This window comes from Dasypus novemcinctus, chromosome 1 (assembly GCF_030445035.2).
Source record: "Dasypus novemcinctus isolate mDasNov1 chromosome 1, mDasNov1.1.hap2, whole genome shotgun sequence".
NCBI lineage: Eukaryota > Metazoa > Chordata > Mammalia > Cingulata > Dasypodidae > Dasypus > Dasypus novemcinctus.
Genome location: NC_080673.1, coordinates 112,519,819 through 112,545,625, shown reverse-complemented (window position 1 = coordinate 112,545,625; position 25,807 = coordinate 112,519,819). Strand labels below are relative to the sequence as shown.

The 25,807-nt window shown below is 36.0% G+C and overlaps 1 protein-coding gene and 1 pseudogene across 9 annotated transcripts in view; one reads left to right on the top strand and one right to left on the bottom strand.

The window, feature by feature from the left end:
* CCSER1 (coiled-coil serine rich protein 1) overlaps window positions 1-25,807 on the top strand; it is a 1,483,327-nt gene that overhangs the window by 805,143 nt on the left and 652,377 nt on the right. The window lies entirely within an intron of this gene.
* On the bottom strand, window positions 19,769-22,397 carry LOC139436944 (protein lin-28 homolog A-like; annotated as a pseudogene).

Genomic DNA, 25,807 nt, shown 5'->3' with positions numbered 1-25,807 from the left:
TGGGGGAACTATTTATGTCCATAATTATATTAGGTGTTGTAGTCATCAAGGTTCTCTGAAAACAGAACTGACAGATGTCTGTAAAAATGAAATTTTCTAAAATTATCTCATGTGACTATGGGGCTACAGAAGTCCAAATTCCATAGGGCAGGTTGCCAGCCAGAAACTTAGATGAAGGTTTTCAATGAATTCCCCAGGAGAAGCTGGGTGGCTGAAGTAGAGATGGAAATTTTCTGACTGCTGAAATCATCACTTTTCCTTTTAAGCCTTCAGTTGATTGGGTGAGACAATTCTCATTGCTAAAGAGAATCTACTCAATTAATTGTAGATGTGATCAGTCATAGATGCAATCAATTTACTGATGATTCAAGTCCATGAAATGTCCTCATAATAACAACTGGCCAGGTTGACACATTGGCCTAACCATCGCAGATGTATTAATGAGTATATATGTATGAAACGTAGAAAAATGAGAACAATGTATCTTACAGTTTGAGGTTATTTTTGTGAATCCCAAAAAGAGAAAGATTATGTTTGTAAACATAATCCCCTCGGTGTGATACCCTTCGATTGCATTAAATTCAGGGAGAGGTCTCTGATTAAGTTTACTTGATAAAAGCAATTTAGGGCTTCTGATTGGGCTACATCAGTAAAGCGTAACTCAGGTTGAGTCCTCGCCTCTTTGGTGGGCCAATATAAACTGACACACATTCATGGAGACACACAGGAAAAGTAGAGAACTTTGTCAATTTTCATTCTGCCATGTGTCAGAAAGGAGAAGGTTCAAACTGCTAAAGTCCTGGGGAGAGATGGACCATTTGCCTGATAGCTTACAGCTGATCTTTGGAAGAGAGCTGAGACTGATGAAGAAAACCCTGAGTGATGAGCTCTAATCAGGAGAGAGAGGAGTGAAAGCCCAGAGGGAAAGGAGAAAGCAGGCAGAGATCCGTGACTATCTTCTTCAGCATGTGGCAACCGACTTTGGTGAGAAAGTTACCTCGAGTTGGACTCTTTATGGCCTTGTAACTGTAAGACTTTACCCCCAAATAAATACCCATTATAAAAGCCAACAGATTTCTGGTACTTTGCATCAGCTCCCCTTTGACAAACTAATACAGTATCTAAAGAAAAATCTCTTTTAAATGAATTTTTGAATTGTAATATAAATTATCATCCCTTAAATTGAGTGGATCAGAGATCAACATCAGATTATAAAAAAGTGACTAAAATATAGCATTTACTTTGATATTCATTTAAATTTTGTGTTAAGCTGTTTACATTCATAAATATAAAACCAAACATTTCTACATTTTTTCAATTACCAGTTACCATGGTAGAGAAATATTGCAATTAAAAAAGATTATAATTTGTAATAGACTTTAGAATCAATATAGTCCAACTGATCTGAAAACTTACAATTAATTCCTGAAATTAATTAATTTGGATTGATCCTTCTTTTCTTTAACTTGATGGCACTAATAGAAAAAAGTACAGAAATAAATATAATCGAAAAGACTGAATACTTGCAATGATTTGATTATCTCATTTCAGGAAAAAATACTGTTTAAAGTCATTGTTCATTGAGCACTTTTTACATTCTAAGCCCCTATATGCATTTTCCCACTCATTTCTCACCATTTTATGAGGAAGATTTTATCCTCATTTGACAATAAACTAGTCTCATAGCTAGTAATTGATGGAGCCAGGAATAAGAGCCAGATCTTACTATATCACTGACAATTTTGTAACATCTATATTCCCTTACCCTCTCAATTATTACTTCAAAGTAAAAATCTTTACAATTATAAATGATAAAAATAGTAAGATTTAACTGAGCATTTGAAATGGAAGAAGGCAGCATTATTAATTTCTCCCTTGGGTATAAATCTGAAATGATAGCTTCCGCCAAATCCTAACCAAAATCATGATGAAGAACATATTATTATTACCTCTGTATTTAATTTACTATTTTAACAGAACAGTGAAAGAATATTACTATGACTGAATTAGTTTAATTATTTTAATACAGATATCTTATATCTAAATTTAATTAGACTTCAAATAAAAGAGTAGTTGAAATTCTGAATATTTATATGCCCTCTAAATTGCTTCTCAGAATGTAGTTCAGTGGCCCACATAGTTACTATTTTTAACTAAATATAACCACACTTACATCTGAGATGAGAGAAAGTCTTGGTAACAGGCTAGGCACTTGAAATATGGAATGTTAAATAATCAATAATTAGTAGGGTAATGTACATTCCAGAAGACAGAATATTAATTACTGACAAAAGTAAAGGTATGACTTGGAGTCTTACCTTTTACCTTCTAGCTAGTATTAAAGGCACAACAAGATTTTTTTCTACAGTATAGCCAGATCATGCATGTTTTTAAATAAAGGGCTATTTTAGTATTCATTTATTCACATTTGGTTAATGAAAACTTTACTAGTAACTGAAGGCAGATTATTAGCATTAATGATTACACTGCCAGAGTAGCATGGAAGGAACATACTATAACATGGATTTCAGTAACTTACCTCTTATTCTATTTTAGAAAGGAAAATCATGTTTTTAAACTGAATGCCATTATCTTTTTTTTTAAAGATTTATTTTATTTATTTCTCTCCCCTTCCCCCACCCCTTCCAGTTATCTGCTCTCTGTGTTCATTTGCCCTGTGTTCTTCTGTGTCCACTTGTATTCTTGTCAGCAGTACTGGGAAACTACGTCTCTTTTTTGCTAGGTCATCTTGTTGCGTCAGCTCTTCGTGTGTGTGGCGCCACTCGGAGCAGGCTGCACTTTTTTTGGGTGGGACAGCTCTTCTTACAGGGTGTACTCCTTGTGCGTGGGGCTCCCCTATGCGGGGGACACCCTTGCATGGCACGGCACTCCTTGCACACATCAGCACTGTGCATGGGCCAGCACCACACGTGTCAGGAGGCCCTGGGTTTGAACCCTGGACCTCCCATGTGGTAGGCGAATGCTCTATCAGGTGAGCCAAATTAGATTTCAAAGTATTGTTACTTGTTCAGGTATTTCTATTTTAAAATAAGCATTTTTATAGGTAATTGTTATTGAATATTTATAGTCATATCAAATAGCTCTTACCAATGCATTTCCAAATATTGGCCTATTTGAAAGTATTTGTGAAAACTCAGATGGACTAAATTCTGAAACAAATTTGACCTGTGAATCTATTGAAAATCATCTTGAATCTCAGAAGATGTGATCTAACAGAACCTTAGAATTTAAGTCTTTGAGTATCAGAAATTTCAGAGCCTGTGGTTTATAGCAACTGATTAGATATGTATAGGAGTATCCTCAACAAATGTCCTACTTAAAATGGGTTCACATCCACAGGAAAGAATTAGATTTAAGAACACCTTTCTCTGGGGTACACACAGCTACAAACCACCACAGGGGGGAATAGGGAATGACTGCTAATGGGTACAGATTTCTTTTTGAGGTGAGGAAAATTTCCTAAAATTAGCTAGTGGTATAGCTTGCACAACTCAGTGCTACACTAAAACCCACTGAATTTCAGTATACATTAAAAGAGTAATTTCATGGTATGTGATCCATATCTCAGTAAAGTTGTTATAAGAAAAAGAGACATCCAATAAGAATGAAACTTACAAAGAAGTGGCATCTCTAAGTAATTTATTCAGTACCTACTGCTAGTTCTCCTGCCAGGACACTATATTATTGTCATTATAATCATCACTGTCTTGGTTGCTGGTGCTTTTAAATGTGTAAAGACTACAAACATGAACAAGATAAAAAATATGAAGGTAAAGCCCCATAGTAAGGTTAGGCTTAATAGAAAGATACAGGGTATCTGGATTCCTGATCCCACATTGGAAACATTTTCAGCTACCTATCTCTAGATTTCTTAAGGGAAAAAAATTAAATCCCTAGTTTTTTAAAGCCACTATTTATATTTCTAAAACTTGCAGTTGAGAGCAATTCCCAATATATTTACATATGTATTATAAGTATTATATATATATGTATAATTTATTACTAATTTCCTATACTTAAATTGATAGGGTATAAATTTCTACATAATTACAAATTACAAGTATAAATTGAGTATGTATATATATACAGAAATAAATATATTATTTTTCCTTTCTCGCCTAATGAACTCCTATTCATTCTTCAAGATTTAGCTCAAAGTTAGCGTCCTCTGGGAAGCATCCTCATTCCTTTTTTAAAAAAATAATAATTTGAATATACCTCATAGCCTAAATTGTTTGTTTATGTATCTGTCTTCTCACTCCCAACACATTTGATTGTCATTTCTTGAGGGGCAGGAATTTTGTCTTCATCACTCTTATGTCCATAATGTGTTGATGCACATTTAATAGATGTATATTTAGAGAAAGGTGATAGGTAGATAGATGAGTTAGGTGCAGTGATGATAGAGATAACTAGATTAAAAAAATTCAGATTCACTTATATAATTTTCATTATCAAATGCATTTTGATTGTCTCTCTTTATATTTTGTTCTCAATTTCTTTCCAGTGCCCTATGTGCTGTTATGTACAAAACAGGCCATAAGTGATGTCATTGATATTATGTTGAGGTTTCTGACCTCTATAAATTTCATCTAAAACATAAAGAATAAGACCTGATGCTCTTTTTTTCTAGAATCTAGACTAATCAAAGTGTGAGAGGATATTTTCATGTTTACAAGGATGCCTTTACAGGGTACTCACAAGCAACAATTTTGCAAATGGTTTAGCACACAAATTCTGAAATCAAATTTAGTACAGGCCTGAGTGCCACCAGTTAATTGGTCTTGAGTATTCAAACAGATTACTTAATCCTTATATCTCAGTTTCCTCACTGGCAAAAGAAAGATAATATTACTTTCCTTATGGGGTTGTTGTGAGCATTCAAAGAGTTAATAAACAAAGCACTAAGAACAAACCTGAGCATGTAGGAAGTTCTCAATAAATGCTAGCTGTAAATAATTGCAGTCTGATCTATATTGTTTCACAGAAGATGCATAATTAGATACTAATCTGCAACTTTAACAATACCTCTCAAGAGTTTGTCTTTCCAGAATATCTACTGTTTTATTTTCTTTTTCATTGCTTCATTTAATTTGCATACCAATTAATACATTTATGTTATAGTAACCTTAATTAGATACAGGACAGTAGCATCTCAATATGAAAATAATAAATAATTCTTTAGACTAAATAAATAAATCAGAGTGAGATTGAAATTGTGATCTCCAAGTTAGCTTTGTGATGATGGGTCTATTGGCTGTAATTCAGCTTTTTTCTTTGTCTCTGTTAGGCTAGATGATGTTCCTTGGAAAAATGAGAAGTTTAGATATTTTGTATGCATGATTTGTAAAGAAGTCATTGATGGAAGTTGCTTATGTTGTAGTTTTTAGAAAGCCTTTGTGGCAAAGTTCAGCTCTTTTAAGATGTCACTTCAAAATCAGTTTTCTGATTCCAACGTCTCACTTTAGAAGGAAACCATTACTGTAATAAAATATGTATTTTAATATTATGAATACCAAAAGCAAGGTTAACTATATTCACAAATACACTAAATGCTAAATCAAATCGTAAATATAATTCTGGTAGAGGAAAAAAACACATCCAAGCATTCTAAAGCAAGCATTTTCTATGTATTCTTTCTTCATTCCTAAATTATACTTTCTGATGTGAAATGACTAATTTTAAACTGCTTTTCTCATTTTATACACAAACACCTTAAATTTTTATCTTTGAAAGCATATTGGGCACCTGCTCATTTGTAAAATTTTATCTATCTATCTATCTATCTATCATCTTTATTTGTTCATAAAGATTTATTCAGGACTGACTTATCATGTATTAAGCATTCTAGGGATCTAAATAGAATAGATAAGATCTTATTCTCATAGAGTTATATGATTATTAAAATATTTAATGTCTTCAAACATTTATTTGTTATTCATTTGTTATAACTAACTTTTTTGTTATTCGACTGATATGTATTAATTGTCTAATATGAGCTAATTTCCTTGTAGTAGTTGGTAAGGCTGCTCAGAAGGCTCCTTGAGAAGATATAACTTCTTTATCCCTTTGCCATGTGACTTGCTTTGGCAAAGAAAATGTGTGTAGGAGTCATGACTTCTGTCATCGCTCAGTAAATTTAAGAGTCAAAGTGGTAAAAGCACATGGTAAAATGGAGCCTTCATTAGCCTGTCTGAGAGTGGCAGTGGTGATGAGAACTCCATTCCAGGCCCACAATGATTAGGTAGATTGAGCATTAAAGATATTTTTACTATGTTAAACCATGAAATGTTGAAAGCTTTTTGTTAATGAGGCATAACCTAGCATATGCTGACTGATATACCACCATTCTAGGTGCCGAGGATATAGCAAGAAACATAGTCAATAAAGTACCTGCCTATATGGAGCTTTTGTTTAAGAAGTAAACCTGAAAATCAAAATAATCATATTAAAAATTAATATATAATTTGATGACAGATAGTGATGTGTGCTATAAAAATTTAGATAGAATGGCTAGGAAAGTTAATTCTGTGGAAGTGTTACTTAATTGGAGACTTGAATTAAAGACAGGAAAGAGCCTTGCATATCTCTGGAGAAACAATGTGGAAATATGTAGATTCTGAGGCAAGAGAATGCACCATGCAAACAATGCAGAGCCCAGTATATCTCCAGTGTGCTAAGCAGGAGGAAGACTAGAAGGAGATACATTTTTTAAATTGTTTGAGAACTTGCAGGACTTGATAATAATTTTGGATTTTATTCTGTGAGATGAGAAATTCTAGAAGACAGGAGTGAAATGATTGGACTCATGATTTTAAAAGAATGCATTGATTTCTTGGTGAAGAATAAACTGTAGAAGGGTAAGAACAGAAGCATAGCACTTACGTAGGATACTGTTGTAGTAGTTTTGATAATGATCAAAAAAGTGTCAAAATGAGGTTATTTGGAGATGGAGTCAATCAGATTTGCTCTGACATCATGATCATGAGATGAGGGCACTCTACTAGGGGTAGGGAGGTAAAGGATTGAGCAGAGGATGTAGGATTAGAACAGATTAGAGAGAAGGCCTGGAAGGGTAGACTAGAAGGAAGAAATGTCAAGATGAATGCTGGAAACAAATAAAATGAGAGATCAGATCTTATTCTAAATTCTAGAATCTAGTAGATATTTGACTTTGATCTGGTATAACCTAGCAATCAGTTAATCCATCATTTCAAGGAGTATTATATAAGATTCATATGGAACACACTGTTAATACCCTGTCCATATCTCCTGATAGTTCCCATTTTGAATTTATAGGTACTACTCTCAGGCAGCCAAACCTTTGCCCAATGGCTCTGCTAATTGACCAGGGGTACCAGGGAATTTACTCTTTCTAGGAGCAGCCCTCAAAAATCAATGACAAAGGAATTGTGGGAAGATGATGTTGAAATAGGCAGGCAGAGCTCAACTCTCTCACAAAAACAAGAGAGAAAGAGCTAAAAGCTGTCTGAAGGACCTGCTTTGAGGGTCAGCAGACCAGAACAGTGCTACAAGGAGGGTGAAGGAAGAAGAGGTGAAGAACTAAAACAACAAATATGACTTACCAAACCATGCCCCAGCGGTCAGGAAGGGCTCCACTCCCCAGCCACCAAAATATTAAGTTAGTGTAAAACTACAGGTGACTTGAGATGGGAACAGATATTTGCCTCCCTGTCAGCTGTTACAAGGGAAAAGGGAGAGGGAGTCAGGGGGGTGTTGGTGTTGACATTTCTTCACTGAATCTGGGCAGCAGAGTCCTCTTTGAATCTTGGTTCTAACCAGATAAAAATGCAGGGAAATAGAGACTGAAACACATCCATGGAAAGCTGAACTGATGAGCACCATTTTCTGGCCAGTCTTGAAATTCCATGGACAAAAAATTTTTTGTTTCTATCTATATCCTAACACCTGGAAAAAAATCTCAGCCCCATTAGTGATTCCCTAGCCTGGTTACTTTTTCCATTTTTTAATTATCTTTTTTTTAAAAAGATACATAGATCATACAAAATGTTACATTAAAAAATATAAGAGGTTCCCATATACTCCACTCCCCACACCCCCCACTCTTCCCACATCAACAATTTCTTTCATTAGTGTGGTACATTCATTGCATTTGATGAGTACATTTTGGAGCATTGCTACACAGCATGGATTATAGTTTACATTGCAGTTTACACTCTCTCCCAGTCCATTTAGTGGGTTATGGCAGGATATATAATGGCCTACATCTGTCCCTGCAATATCATTGAGGACAACTCCAACTCTCAAAAATGCCCCAATATCACACCTATTTTTCCCTCTCCCCACCTTCAGCAACTCCTGTGGCCACTGTCTCTACATCAATGATATAATTTCTTCCATTGCTAGAGTCACAATAATTCTATAGTAGAATACCAGTAAGTCCACTCTAATCCATATTTTATTCTTCCATCCTGAGGACCCTGAGATGGCGATGTCTTCTCCATCTCTAAATCAAGAGGGGGCTTAGATCCCACATAGCTGATGGATGGGATTCTCCTGCTTGCAGTTGTAGACTCTCAGATCCTGGTTTGGAGGTTGACTGTCCTCACCTCCCTGTTAGCTGACCTGAGTAAGTCCAATGAACTGGAGAGTAGGTGCTGCAACTATGCTGAGACTCAGGGCTCAGCTGGCACATAAACGTTCTAGAGATTCAAGTCTCCTGAGCATACACCAACCCCAGGGCCAACCATAGGCTCAGTAAAAGTGACATAAGAGGCATGCATAGAGAGGACACATCTGAGTCTAACTCCATCACACTCAGGAAAACATATTCCAAAATAGGGCCCATTGCCCGGCCCAATTTTGATTATTTAAGCTCAGCAATTTTAAAGACTTAGTAATTTGAACCAAATATCAAAGAAAAGCTGTGAATAAAAAATAGGCAAAAGAGAGAAATTGGATATCAGAGAAAATTCACCAATATATTCAGATGCTGAGACATAATCCAAAAAATTAAAAGCTTTACTAGGAAATAGGAAGAGATGGCCCAGAAAAAGGAACAAACCAAATATCCTAAAGAGACACAGGATGTAAGACAATCAGTCAATGATAATCACACAACTCTCCTAAATCAATTCAAAGAATTGAAAGAAAATATGACTAAAGAGATAAAGGATATTAAGAAGACACTGGGTAAGTATAAAGAAAAATTTGAAAGTCTGCAAAGAAAAGTAATAGACTTTATGAGAATAAAAGACAAAATGGATGAGATAAAATATACATTAGAGGCACATAAGATTTGAATTGCTCAAAAACAGAATTAGTGATTTCAAAGACAGGACCTCTCAACTGGAAAAAACAGGAGCACAGAAAGAGAAGAGAATGGAAAATATGGAACAGGGTCTAAAGAATTGAATGACAATGCGAAGCACACAAACACATGCATTATCAGTGTTCCAGAAGGAGAAGACTGTAGCAGTTTGATATTATTGATGAATTCCAAAAAGAAATTTTGGATTATGCTTATAAACTGATATTTTCCTCTGGGCATATTAGATTATATTGGAGTCACAGGTTTACTTGATTAGGTAATTATGTAAACCTATTGTGCCAGTAGGGCATTGAGTCCCCACCCCTTGGTGGAGATAAAAGGCATGAGAGAGGACAGAGTTAAGGGTGTTTTGATGTTGGAGTTTTGATGTTGGAGTTTGGTGCTGAAGTCTTAAGGTTGAGCCTCAGGAAGTAAGCACACAGAGGAAAGAGAGGCAAGCCCCAGGAAGGGAGAAACGTCTGAAGCATGAACCTTCACAGACGCTGGCAGCAATCTTGCTCCAACACAGGAAAATAGACTTTGGTGATGGAAGTAATTTATGCTTTAAGGCCTAGTATCTGTAAGCTTTTACCCCAAATAAATACCCTTTATAAAAATCAACCTATTTCTGGCATTTTGTATCAACACTCCTTTGGTTGACTAATACAGGGACAGAAAGAATATTTGAGGAAATAATAACTAAAACCTTCCCGACTCTTATGAAAGACATAAATATCAATTTCCAAAAAGGACAATGCACCCCAAACAGAATAAATCTGAGTAGACCTACCCCAAGACACATACTTTTCAGAATGACATAAAGTGAGGATTCTGAAAGCAGCAAGAGGAAAGCAAAGCATCACATACAAGGGACCCTCAATAAGATTAAGTACCAACCTCTCATCAGGAACCATGGAGGAGAGAAGAGAGTGGTATGATGTATTTAGGGAAATGAAAGAGACAAACTGTGAACCAATAATTCTTTATTCAGCAAGGCAGTCCTTCAAAAATGAGAGTGAGTTCAAAGCTTTCAGAGGCAAACAAAAAATGGTAGAATATGTTACCAAAAGACCAGAATTATAAGAGGTACAAAAGGGAGTGCTGCAGCTGCCTGAAATGTAAAAACGAGGGTGGGAGACTTGGAAAAGAGTGTAAAAATGAAGATTATTAGGAATGGTAAAGTGTAAAAAGACAGGCATTAGTATGATATGACAACAGAAAGACAATGGACAAAATAGATGAAATAAGTAATGCCTTTATAGTAAAAACATTGAATGTTAATGTCTTAAACTCCCAATAAAAATGCAGAGACTGATAGAATGGATAACTATATATATATGTGGGTGTGTGGTATGTATAAGCCATCTATATATTGTCTACAAGAGACTTATCTCAGATGTAAGGACATCGCAATTCAAAGTGAAAGGTTGGAAAAGATATTCCATGCAAATAAAACTAAAAAAGATCTGGAGTAGCAATACTAATATTGGACAAAATTAATTTCAAATGCAAAACTGTTATAAGGGATGAAGAAGATTATTATATATTGATAAAAAACTGATTCACCAAAAAGTCATAAATATAGTAAATATTTATGCAGCTGATCTGAGTACCTCAAGATAAATGAGGTGCACACTGGCAAAGCTGAAGGGAGAAGTAGATGTCTCTACAGTAATATTTGGAGACGTCAATACATCACTCCCTGTATTGGATAGAACAACTCAAGAGAGGATAAATAAAGAAACAGAGAGCTTGATTAATACGATAAATGAACTAGACCTAACTGACATCTGTAAAGATCTAAAGGCACACCTGGAGGAACTAGAAAAAGAACAGCAAAGTAATCCCAAATCAAGCTGAAGGAAAGAAATAGTAAAGATCAGAGCAGAAATAAATGAAGTTAAGAACAAAAATAGTAGAGAGAATCAATAAATCCGAATGTTTGTTCTTTGAGAAGAGCTACAAAATCGACAAGACTGACTAAGGAAAAAAGAGAGAAGATGCAAATAAATAAAATCAGAAATGAGATGGGGGACATTACCACTGAACCCGCAAAAATAAGAATGAATGTAAGAGTACACTATGAACAACTCTATGTCAAAAAAACTAGGCAATGTAGATGAGATGGTCAATCTCCTAGAAACACACAAACCATCTACACTGACTGGAGAAGAAATAGAAGACATCAACAAACCAATCACAAGTGAAGAGACTGAAACAGTCATTAAAAGCCTCCCAAGATGAAAAGCCCAGAAGCAGATGGCTTCACAGGTGAATTCCAGCAATCATTTAAACATGATCTAATAACAATTTTGTTCAAGCTCTTCCAAAAAATTGAACAAGAAAGAACACTCATTCTATGAGTCCAACATCACCCAAACACCAAAACCAGATAAAGCTACTACAACAAAAGAAAATTAGAGACCAATATCTCTAATGAATGTAGATGCAAAACTACTCAACAAAATACTTGCAAACCGTACCCAAAAGCAGATTTAATGAATTATATATCATGATCTAGTGGGTTTTACCCCAGGTATGCAAACATGGTTCAACATAAGAAAATCAATTAGTATAATAATCCTCATTAATAAATTGTAGAAGAAAAATCATATGATCCTCCCAATTGATGCAGAAAAGGCATCTGACAATACACAGCACCCTTTCTTGATAAAAATACACCAAAAATCAGAATAGAAGGACGTGTTCTTAATATGCATAAATGAAAACCTATAGCTAGCATTGTAATGAATAGTGAAAGACTGAAAATTTTCCTGCTGAGATCAGGAACAAGATAAGGAAGCCCATTGTCACCATTGTTATTCAATATTGCGCTAGAAGTTCAAGCTAGAGCAATTAGGCTAAATAAAGAAATCAAAGGCAACCAAATAGGACAGGAATTAGTAAAACTTGCACTATTTGCTGATGAGATGATTCTATATTTAGAAAATCCTGAAAAATCCATAAACAAAGCTACTAGAATTAATGTGTTCAGCAAAGGTGTGGGATGTAAGAATAGTACACATAACTCAAGAGTGTTGCTGTACAATATTGATGTGTGATCAGATGATGAAATCTGAAAAATAATCCACTTATTATTATAGCAAATAAAACAATCAAATATTTAGGAATAAACTTAACCAAGGATATAAAAGACCTGTATTCAGAAAACTATAAGACATTGCTAAAAGAAACTGAAGAGGGTGGTGGACTTGGCCCAGTGGTTAGGGTGTCCGTCTACCACATTGGAGGTCTGCAGTTCAAACCCCGGGCCTCCTTGACCCGTGTAGAGCTGGCCCATGCATAGTGCTGATGCATGCAAGGAGTGCCCTGCCATGCAGGGGTGTCCCCCGCGTAGGGGAGCCCCATGTGCAAGGAGTGCACCCCATAAGGAGAGCCGCTCAGCATGAAAGAAAGTGCAGCCTGCCCAAGAATGGCACTGCACACACAGAGAGCTGATACAGCAAGATGGCGCAACAAAAAGAGACACAGATTCCCGTGCCGCTGACAACAACAGAAGCAGACAAAGACAACAACGCAGCAAATAGACACAGAACAGACAACTGGGGTCGGGGGGAGGAAAGGGGAGAGAAATAAAAAAAATAAGTCTTTTAAAAAATTGAATTAAATTAAAAAAAAAAGAAACTGAAGAGCACTTAAATAAATGGAAGGACATTTTGTAGTCATGGATTAGAAGACTAAATATTGTTAAGATGTCAATTCTACCCAAACTGATTTACAGATTCAAAGAAATCCCAATAAAAATCCCAACAGCCTTTCTTGCAGAAATAGAAAAGACTATAATCAAATTTATTTGGAAGCATAAGGGGCCCTGAATAGCCAAAAATGTCTTAAAAATGAAGAACTATGTTGGAGGACTCTGACTTCTTGCCTTTAAAGCATATTTCTTAGCTACAATGTTAAAAAGAGCATGGTACTGACATAAAGACAGACACATTGATGAATGGAACCAAATTAAGAATTCAGAATTAGATCCTTACATCTAAAATAGCTTTTTTGACAAGGCTATTAAGCCCTCCCAGCTGCACCAGATATTGTGGTAGGCAGTAGTTCCTTAAATCTTACACCTAAAGCATGAGCAACAAAAGAAAAAATACACAAATGGGATCTCCTAGAAATTAAACTTTTGCACCTCAAATGGCTTTGTCAAAAGGGTGAAAAGGTAGCCAACTCACTGGGAGAAAATATTTGGCAATCTCATATCCCATAAGGGTTTAACATCTATTATCTATAAAGAGATCATGTAATTCAACAGTAAAAAGACCCACTACCCAATTAAAAAATGGGCAAAAGACTTGAAAAGACAATTGTCCAAAGAAAAAATACAAATGGCAAAGAAACACATGAAAAAATGTTCAATATCACCAGCAATTAGGGAAATGTAAATCAAAACTACAATGAGATATTTCACACGTTAGACTGGCCAACATTAAAAAAGTCTGAAAACTGTAAATGTTGGCAAGGATGTGGAGAAATAGAATGCTTACTCACTGTTGGAGAATGTAGAATGGTACAGCCACTGTGGAAAACTGTTCAGCAGTTCCTAAGGAAATTAAATGTAAACTTGCCATGTGAACTTGCAAAATTATTACTAGGTTTATACCCAGAAGACCTGAGAGCAGTGACATGAATAGACATCTGCACAGCATTCATAGCAGCCAAAAGTTGGAAACAACCCAGGTGTCCACCAACTGATGAATGTATAAACAAATTGTGGTATATACATATGATAGAATATTATGTAGCAATAAGAAAAAATGAAGTCATGAGGCATATGATAACATGGATTAACCTGAAGGACATTAAGTTGAGAGAAGCAAGTTACACACAAAAGGACAAATAATATATGGATATGCTCTTATGAACTAAATATATTATGTAAACTCATGAAATTAATAATTAGAATATAGGTCACCAAAAAATAGAATGAAGGTAGAGAATGGAAAGTCAATGGTTAATCTGTGAAGAATTGGTTAAAGATTGTTTATAAATCTTTGGAAATGAATGGAAATGGTGAGAGCACATCATGGTGTTTGTGAATAGCAGAGGTATTATATGGGTATGATAGTGGTTGAAAGGAAAGTCTAGGGAATCAAGAGTGCCTACAACTGTAAGCAGAGGAATTGCAGCCATCATCCATGCAGCATCTAAGCCCCCTCTTGATCTAGAGGTGGAGAGGACATCACCATCCCAAGGTCCACAGAATGAAGGAATTAAATATGGACTAGAGTGGAAAAAAGAAAAGAAAGTCCAAGGACATGTAAATTACTAGAAGGAAAGCTAAAAAATGTAACATGGAGATGTACAGCATAGTGAAACCTGTAAAATACGAATATGGATGATATTGCATATTTAAGACTGTTTTACAAAACATAAATACAAGTAAACTAGAAAGAAAGAAACAGAATAGTAGTATGTATGACGGGAAGTATGGAGACATTGAGAGTGATGAGTTTTGTTTGTTTTTTGTTTTTTAGTAATTTTATTATTACTGGAATAATGAAAATGCTCTAAAAATGATTAAAGTTATGAATGCACCACTATGTGATTATACCATATACCATTATTTTACACTTTGGATGGATTTATGCTTTATTAATATATATAAATAAAATTGATTTGTAAAAAAAATTTTTTTAATTAATGACAGAAACTGATGGATAAATAACCCCTCTCCCTAAGTCCTTGGTTAGAACAACTCCAAGGTACATGTTCTTCACTGGGTCTCAGAGTTCCCAGCAGGATTATGTTCCAATTGTCCAGATCAGTAACTTGTTTGGAAAAGCACCATTTATTGACTTTCTTCTCTTTCCTGTCCCATTTCTCCACTACCTATTAATATATTCTAGTATCACTTCCCCAAAAAACTATTTGCACTCGTCCTTTACTTACTATCTGTTTCTAAGGAAATGCAAATTAAGACAGTTCATAAATAGATAGATATTCACTGAAATTGAATATTTTATAAAGCCAAACCTGAGGAAAGGAATCAACATTTTACCAGTGGTTCATAGGTACAATATTGCAAAGACTATCACATTTAATTCTCAAAGCAACCACATGATGCTTGTAGTTGGTAGCTTCTAAGAGGAAATAACTACTTAAATAAAGATTGAAACATGACAAGGATAAAGGTTTTTTTCCTGTTTAATTTACCGATATATCTCAAGGACTTAGAAGAGTTCCTGTTGCATACAGGCACTCAAAACTATATCGAGATTTTGGTATATTCAAGCAAGACTAACAACCCAAAAGAATTTAAGGGACTAAATAATTTACAAATATCACCAAAGCAAAGCAAAAAAAAGGAATAAAGGCAAGGGAATAGAACTTGTGTATTTGGGCTGTTAGACATTTTTTTCTCACATGCTTATTCTTTAATATGTTAAAAAAATATAATTTAACACCCAAGCACTTCTCTCTAGGGAATTTTATCTTCCTATATATGATTCTTTATCTTAGTGTATCCTCTATAGCACTCATTTGCCTATGTACAATAACACACAGTTTGTCTCATAATCACACACTGTTTAAACAATTCTCTAAATGCTTGTCTCCTTGGGAGATTACAAATAACTCAATTCACTAACGTACTTGTTTCTCTCTTTTTGTATCAGCAAAGTACTGAGGTAATCATTATTTTACTTCTTGGTATAACCATCAGTATTGGGCACATGTCTTGTTCAAATAAATTGTTTAATATTGTTGAGTTAATAAGTACTTTCTGAGTTGAATTAAAATTAAATGCTTGCTGGATTTAATTTCTCTTGATAGGAACCATTGAAACATTTTTTTATTGGCTAAGCTGTTTACATGCCATTCAGTTACATGGGTTTAACTGAACTAGTGCTATATACCAAGTACTGTTTTAAGTGCTTTATGTATATCATCTCATTTAATTTTCAGAATAATCTTAATGGAGTAATGTATTAGTCAGAGTTTTCCAGGAAAACAGAACAAATGAGATAGATTGATCGGTAGATAGATAGATAGGTGGATAGATGATAGATTTGTTGTAGGAATTGGCTTACATGACTGTGGGGATTGGCAAGTCCAAATACTGTAGGGAAAGGCACAAGCTGGAAACTCTGAAGGTGAAGTTGTACTCCCCAGGAGAACATGGCTAGCTAAAGAAAAGTTAGGATTTTTTCTTCCTGACCTCTGAAATCCTCAGGTTTCGCTTTGGAACTTCCAACTGACTGCATGAGGAGACTTCCCTCATTGTTGAGGGCAATCTCCTCTGTTAACTATAGATGCAGTTAGACATAGATAAAATCAACTGATTAATGATTCAAATCCATCTAGGAAATACTTTCACAGTAAAAATCAGGCCATTGCTTGTCTGAACAAACAACTGAACACCATAACCATTGTTAAGTAATAAATCGGATTTCCCTCATGTGAAAGTAATAGACAATGCAAATCAGACTGGCTTAAAAAAAGGAGGGCTTTCGGCACTACTTGTCTCTATGAAAAGTAGTGAAGCTTAGGGCACATTTTGATTCTGGGCCCACATGGGCAAGGATCTTTCCCTGACTCTATATTATATGGATAAGATCCTGGTAGTGGCTACCAGTAGGCTCAGGGTCTTCCCTCTTGTTTGAAAGATGGCTGTAGTTACAGAGAAAACACCTCATACATCCAAAATTTGGAAATGTAAGAAAACATCTTTCCAAGTAGTTCCAGTAAATGTATCCTAAGATGAGCTCTGTGCCAATCCCTGAACCAATCATTGTAACTCAGTAGATTGGAACATACTAATGAGTTTAAGCTAACCAGGATTGTCTGTAATGGAGTGGCATCAAATCTAGGTGTAATCACATAGACTAGGAGGGGCAAATAAATCAACAGGAGTACTGGGGTAATGATTGTGAAACTGGGTGCTAAAGGGCAATATAAAATACAAGATAATAAATTAACCATCTATATCTACATTTTAAAGAGAAGGAAACAAAGATTCAAAGGGTTTATTTCACTTTTCCAACTTCACACAGCTAATATGGCAGAAGTACAATTCAAAATCAGATCTGTCTCTAACACAGAAATATTAAAATACCCCCTTTGATATTTATTCATTGTCCTTAGCTCAGCCATCTCAAAAGTGCTTCTAAATTTTTTCTACCAATGAAAGAGTATCTTTGAACTATCAGTATTACTAATAATTTCATTTTATCTTCATTTTACAATGTCACTTGAGTGGCATTTCTACATCCCCCCATTCATTTCTTCTTAACTGATAAAATTTGCATTCAGTAGCTAATTTTTCTCCAGAAGCTAATGCCTACTCACTTATATTTAAGAATGTGCAGACTAAAGTAAGGAAGTAGGAGAAAATTGATAATTAAAATGAAGATATAAACAATGACTGCCCAGTTATCAGTGATAGAAAATTAGTGGAATGAAATTTATTGCAGCAAAATATTAAAGCAATTAACTAATACATTCAGTGTAAGATATGTTTTTTATTCAATAGTATTTGTGGTAAGTCCAGAGTGATAGATTAAGGACATCAAGGAACTCATTCAGCACATTTTAATACTCTGGGTGAATATTATATTTGTATTTGATAACCAATACTTGAAAAACCAAATCATTCACTAGCATATAAAAAGAAATGATTGTACTTGTAAAAAAACCTCATAAAACACTTTCGGTTTAATTTCATAAAAGTAGAATATATCTTAGTATTTGTAATTCAGGCTGTATGTTCAGACTGTTTTCCCTGACAACAATTAGACTTATTTAAACTGAAGTTGTTTCCTTTGTCCAATATGTGACACTAATTCCAAAGAGAGAATTACTTTTCAGTACCAATAAGTATTTGTTCATTGTATTTTCCTAGGGAAAAGAGGGGAAGGGGAAAGGCTCAGCATGTGTTAAAAATGATAGCAGAAGGGAAAGGAAATACCCCATACAAAATCAACCATCAAATAAACTCTCTAATTATGGAGTCACCAAAGCCCAAGCAGGCTTAGTCTCCTGCAATTCAGGAATGAGTCGGGGAGAGTAAGGAAAGAATAGATAGGTACACATTTTCCTACCCTCCTTTCCTCTCCATAAATTCAAGATTCCACACAAAGTATTAGTTTCTAGCAGTAAACATGGAGTTATATTCTTCTGGCTCTTGTTAAATCATCTTGTGACCACTTTGACATGAGTTTCTTGCACCTGCATGAAAGTTCCTGAGTGATTTGGATATACATTGATCTTCCCTTTCTTGATCTCTCATCCCCACTTTCTACATGGAAACCAATTCCCCACCACCACCACCACTGTTTCTCTCTATCCTGGGACTGATGATTAAGTAGATTTGGCCAATCCAAATGCACAGTGTTAATCTGTTGGCTTGAATCACATCAAGGAATGATCTTAACTCAGAAGGTTAGGAATGAAGGGTAGAGTGTTCCTAGATTTTCAGGTTTTTTGTACAAAATCATTGAAGAGTTGGGGTGAGGAAGTGGAGAGGCGTGATGGGGTAAGTTTTCAGGATAGAAGATTTTGTCCAAAATAGGAAACAGGGATGGGAAACAGAAAAGAAAGGATGGCTCAAGATCCCTGCAAGAGGGGCCTACAAGCTTATGTTTCAGACCCTTTTGCCTGATGCAGAATCTTCTGTCAAAGATGCTTTGGATATTTTTCTTTCAACACAAAAAAGAAGTTTGTAAACAATACAAACTCCAACAGAACACAAGAAAGACCATCACATTTACACAACTAGGCCACCTAGCAATCACCAAATCAACTGCTCATGAAGTTCTACAAAGCCCAGACAAATGCAATAACTAGAGAGGGGAACCATTTGGGGGAAACAAGAACTCAGGATCAGACACATATCACCCAATGCATTCTATTTATTTGGCCTGTCTCAAGACACAGTGATCCCACAGCATATAAACAAAAAACACTTTTTCCTTTAGCTACCATGACACTAATCACTACTGAAGTCTGGTAAGACTCTGACTCCAGGCAACACAAAGTAGCCTTCACTTATGGATCTCTGGAAGTGAAGAAGGAGAAGGCCAGATTTTTGAAAGATTAAGGATTCTAGTCTTTGTTTTAAGCATCCATCTTTGGACACACACATATGCCCCATTGTGTATGGCAAGCCTAGCCTAATCCAGTGAAGGATGGCTCTGGTGTGCCCTGTAAGTCCCATGCCCTAGGATGAAGAGGTTGGGGACAGGAATCCCTATTACATATATAGAAATCTCACCTAAACTTGGCTTCCTCTTTTGACCTGTAATCTGGCCCAACCTCTCCTAACTTCTCTGCACAACCTTCCCATTTATACTGATTTCCAGTTTACCCATAGGAGATCAGGTCATGGGGTGATCCAATTAAAAACCTAGTCTCCCATGAAGCCTTTCCAGGTGGAGGGATTTCAAGAGGACACTATGGCAGAAAAGCCAGCTGTAATTGGAAAAATTAGGTAGTTCAAATAATTGCTCTTTGTGGTGATAAAGCAACAACAACAAAGAAGTGTTCCTTCTGTACAGACCAGGAGCTACTACGGACTTGTCCCTGAGATTGTTCGTGTACCTGGAACACAGTGCAGGAAAGAGGGCCTTAGATTAAAAAAGACAAAATTACAAAACCAGAGCATTTGTATTAACAAATAAAAAGTTGAAAAATGCTCAAGATACGTCATTAAAGCTAGTGCAGTTGGCCTTCTGAAGAAAGCAAGACCTATTGTACAATTATACAAGGGAGCAAATAAATAAAACTGTATTATTGGTACAGAATGGGATAGGGCTGAGCTTAGGAGCAGTAGGTCTGCAGCTGTCCCAACCAACCCTTTTGCCTGTATCACAACCCACTGTTAGGACAGTTCCCAGCACGCTGTCCAATGAGTGGGTTGTGAGTAGACAAGACATGGTAAAATCCTGCTCTGCCCGTGAGATTTCCTCCCACAGAATGTAGTGGCTCCTGAGTTAGGTCCATCAATTTGCTCTCATACTTAATCTTTTCACTATGGCATGAAAAATATTGTTTATAAATCCCTCTTTCAAAGGAAAACAACTTGCCTCTCCAAGCCATTGTCAAAAAGCTGGAGATTTCAGGGGTATTTCATGCAGGCTTTCAAGCTATCTCTCCTGAAAGTCTGACTTGCATTTTTAAGGAGCATGGTTGAAGTTCCTTTGCCTCACCCTGTCCCTGCACCAAGAAGGAAGAGGGACCCCTGTGATACTGTGGACCCCAACCTGAGATACACAGCAATGCCAGCTGCCCCCTACCCACTCTATCCCACTTTCTCCACTCTACCAGTGGATGTCTGCTCCTTGGCACCTCCTCCTTTCACAAGGATTGCCCCCACTCACCATGGCTCCATTCTGTGTCTTTGGGAGCAGTGCAGGGATTATGGATCTCTTCTTATTCCTCCTGAAAGTAGGAAGGCTTTCCCTGGGAGTTCAGGGTCTGATGAACGTTCAGTGGACATGAGGCCACCATATGGTTGATTCTCTGGCAGAAGTGGCATTTCTTAGGCTGTGGTGACACCTTGCATTCCCTGGCACTAGGTCTAGACCCCCCCCCAGTTGTAACATCTGTCTCCTTTTGATCTGTGCTTCTGTGTTTTCTTCCCCTTTGGCCGCCTTTCACTCCCAGTACAGAACACCCCACCAGGTCCTGTGACATGGATAGATTCCAGGCCCTTGCCAGATTTCTTTTTCTATTGTTGTTGTTTGTATTTATTTTTATTTTTTTTATTTTCAAAGAAACTTTAAATTACATAAATTATAGATCAGAAATACAGTGATTTCCATATACCCTACTTACTCCCCTTCCCACACATTCCCACATTAACATCTTTCACTAGTGTGGTCCATTTGCTGCAATTGATGAACACATATTGAGGCATTGCTACTAACCATGGGCTAGAGTTTACATTATATTTTACACTTTGCCCTGCACAATTTTATAGGTTTTGACAAAATGTATAATGGCCTATATGTCATTGCAATGTCATGCAGGACAATTCCAATGTTTCCATAGTACCCCATGTTACACCTATTCTTCCCTCTCTCTCAGCTCAGAACCCCTGCTAGACACTGACTTTATATCAATCATACAAGTTCTTCCATTGCTAGAAAAATCATAAATCTACTTAAGTCCATAGATGCATTCCCCACTTATGTTTGTTCATTCCTCAATCCTGAGGATTTGGGGGTAGTGATACCCTCTCTGTTTCAGATTGAGAGGGTCTTAGATCCATGGGTAGATGGCTGGAACTATCTTGCTTGCAGTTGTAGATACTCTCTGTTTTTTTGGAATGGATGTTGTCCATGATCATCCTTTTGTTAGTTGTCCCGGTAAGTCCAGTGAACTGGAGAGTAGGTGTTGCAATTCTGCTGAGATTCAAGACTCCACTGGTGTATGAACAGACCAAAGATTTAAGTCTCTGGGACATATATTTAACAAGTATAGTGATGATTATAGTTTCAAATAAAAGGGGCAAAAGAGCCATGTATAGGAAAATTATAAATGAGTCTAACTCTGATACACTGGGGAGCATATATTCCAAAGTAAGGCCCATTGACAGGGTGCCAAATTCTTGAGATTGTCTGTCCTTTTTGGCAGACTTTTTAAAGGTGAACTCCACTGCCTTGCCCTCCTTCAGGCTCCAGAAGCCCTCCTTGTGCAGCTTACTCTGATGCACAAAGATGTCCACTGGGGGGACAATGGTGACCCCAATGTGGATGGTCATGGACAGCAGGGATTCTTAACCTTTTCTGGTCCACAGACACCTTTGTCAGTCAGGTGAAAACCATGGACTCCTTACTAAGTCCACACTATACTGTGTATTATTTAATAAATATCACACCTGTACCAACACATCCCCACAAGAATAATGGTTTTTTGAATTTCAATTCAAGTTCACAGACCCTTTGTTAAGAACCCTTGATGGACAGGAAGCCTAACCCCATGTGCATTTTGAACCATTTATAGCTGCTGGCACCATGCAACAGCTGCTGCTCACTCCTCTTTCCCTGGCAGCATTCTCGGGCACCTCCTCTATCACCTTGGTGCTGCCACCTGCAAACTACTGGTTGGACACAGAGCCCATGATCATCACCCGGGCCCCTAGTTGGGTGCCTACTGACCCTAGCGACGTCTGGAGGCAAAGGGGTGGTTTGAAGAAGAGGCAGCTACTCTAGCACTTCCCTCAAAAAATTTTTTGATTCAACTTTTGCTAATCTTTTGGAGTCCTGCTTTCTCCATCTTTTTTCTCACCCATTAGTAGAGGTTGCTTACTTCAGTATGTTCCATATCCAAAACTAGATTTAGAACTGATGTTCTAAACATACTTTTAACTATTATTATATTTCTATTTGAGTATAAGAGTAAGTTTGAACAAGTTAGTCTGTAAATTTGACTGTCTCCCATTTTATAATGAATTTAAAACACCTTATTATTTTTGAACCAAAAATGTTTAAAAATATTAGAAAGAGTTTATAAAATAAGTTGTCAAGTATTTTTCCTGTTGGAAGGAGGATCTCTAAATCAAGGAGGCCTGTGGAGTCATGCGAGGCACAGAGGAGGAGGCTGAGTTCATCAGACTGACAGAGTAGAACCCAGTAAGTCACCAAACCACATGGGCATATCGATTTTGTGGACTTGAGCCAGCCATCAAGCTTGGGTTGGTCTTAGATAAAAATCTGGCCATAGAGGGACTAGCATTCTTTGACATGGGGGGATAGGGAGGGTGGCTAAATTTAAATAGCAAGGGACAGTCACAAATCTTTGACTTATTTCTATACACAATTTTGATATCATCACAAAATATCTGTCAAACCCCCATACAAAAACCACCAGGAAAACCTGTGGATCACACAAAGTTAGATTTATTAAACTTGCTGAATAAGACAGAAGACCTACCTTAATAGATGGAGAGTTAGGGAGGAGTCTCACAGAGTTTGAAGGCTGAGGTTACTCACAGGGTAGTTTTAGGGGCATGGGCTGGTCAGAATGAGTAAACTAGGTGAGTTCCTAAAATTGTTCACAATCCTACATTTATGTAACATGAGTCAATGCAGTCTGTGCAGTTACTATTAAATCAGTTTGGGATGTATCCAGGAAAATATATTTGAATGTGTTAACGTTAAAACAATTTAAGCTTAGGTAGGTTTTGTGGCAGGTCAAACTTTGCTACAGTTTTTCTGTTTAGCAAGTTACTGTAGAATTTTATGGTTTGTCTTTTATTTCTTATATAATACTCAAAAGAATATCTTCTCTTCTCAATTTAACCTTTACTCGTAGCCCTTTCATAGCATTTAAGCTTGATCTTTTATTCTCTTCATTTCAATATTTTACAATTTGCCCATACAGTCAGGCTAAGCCTTTATATTCTTTTTCATATTTGCCTAGTGGCTATTTTGTCATATTCTAGTCTTGCCCTTTCCTTGCAGATTTTAACTCCAAGCCCTCTTTTTATCTGTTTCACAGATATACGTTATAATTTTTGGATATATCCTTCTAGAGTATAACTTCCCTCAGTGCTTTGAGATTTTTCAATTGCTGGCCAATTTCTTGAACATGGGCTTCTAATACCAAGGTATTTGTGTTCAAATTACATGTCTTAATTACTAAAAATTTGGGAGAAAGAGTGTTTAATTCATACCATTTTTTTTAAACCATTAATTTATTATTGCATTGACTCTCCATGACTTTTTATATTTAGCACTATAGATAAAAATATATTGTGCTTCAATCATGGCAGACTGCTTTGGACTTGTTTCATTGATACCTGGGAGTTCAAATTAATTCTCTTGTGCTGCTAATCGTACCCCAGAAGGAAAGATTAAAAATTACTGTTGTAACAGAATTAGTATTGCTTAAATAGAGACAAATTAATGTTTACATAAATTTTAAAAGGTTTAGTATATTCTAATATTTGAAATATTTCTAGTTTCTTAATTTTCATAGATCTAGCCAATACTTCATTAGAAATCATCGAAAAAGAGCATTCTGCATAAAATCAGAACTAAGATGTACATTTTTGTGGGTTAGAATAAAGAAAAATAAACTTTAAACCTGCAGGCTTATAATTTTCATTATTTATATAATGTGAGGGGTTATTTTTTCCATATCCTGCCAGTTTATCCTGGTCAGTAGTCATATTTTTGTGAAATACCAGTAGGGAATTTTGACTATGTTAAAATAAATCAACTCCTACTGCTGTTACCCACCATATTTTTATCTAATAAAAGAAATGGCAATATATTTCTAAAATTCACTTCTGTGTGCTATAGTAGTGGTGCCAGTCACATTTATACTTATTTTTTAAGATATGGTAAAGTATATATATTTACACAGTGATATGATAGATTTGATGGATAATTAATTTGTTTTGTTCTATTCAACACAACTATCAGATACTTCCATTTGTCGCTGGAACTTAAAACTACAAAGTTTATGTTTTGGCAATGCATAGGGAATTAGAAGTCATTTCAATAAATAAATAATATAATGAGATTCTTCTGATATATTTGACACAAGTCAAATTCTTTCAATGGTCTGATTATTTTTCCTTTTCTTGAAAGCAAATTAATCAAAAGCTGTGTCTAGACACAGCATCTGTAAGTTGGAAAATGAAATATTGAACACTGAAATAAGCTTGGGAATACGTTTTCTATAAATATACCAAAGCTTCTGTTTAGCAATCCATAGCATGAGAACTCAAATGCTGTAAGCCTCACACAGTATGCTAAGGTGTATATGTATGTGTGTGTGTGTGTATATATATATATGTATGTATATGTATATATGTATATATGTATGTGTTTATATATATATATATGTATAACATCTAGTAACAGGGAAGTTTCATGCATGTATACATGTATACCTTGGAAGAGAAGATATACCTTCTAGTTCTATTTTATAAAATGTGATAATTCTCTTTATAGTAGTTAGTCTTCCAGTTTGTTCTTCAATTTACCAGTAAAAATAAACCTAAAGGGAGTGGATGTGGCTCAGTGGATGTGCTTCCCTCATAGGAGTCCCAGGTTCAGTTCCTGGTGCCTCCTAAAAAAAACAAAATACAAGCAAAACAAATGAAAAAACCAACTCAGGGAAGCTGATGTGGCTCAGTGGTTGAGCACCAACTTCCCATATATGAGGTCCTGGGTTTAATCCCTGACCAGTGGTATCTAAAAACATAAAAAATAAAGTAAACCTGAAGATAAAATCTTTCTGTGGTGATGCACCCAAGAGAAACATATTCTTAAATATAATCCATTCCGGTCGGTATGAACCCATTGTAGGTAGGACGTTTTGATGAGGTTACTTCAGTTACGGTGTGACCAAGCCAAATCAGGATGAGTTTTAATACTATTACTGTCTGAATGAAATTCAGATTGAGTGAGAGAAAGTCACAGGTGCAAGAGGTAAAATTCATTGGAACCTGGAAGAGAACAGTGAACCAGGAGAGGCTGCCTTGTGCCTTGCATTGTGGCAGAGGCACCAAGGAATACC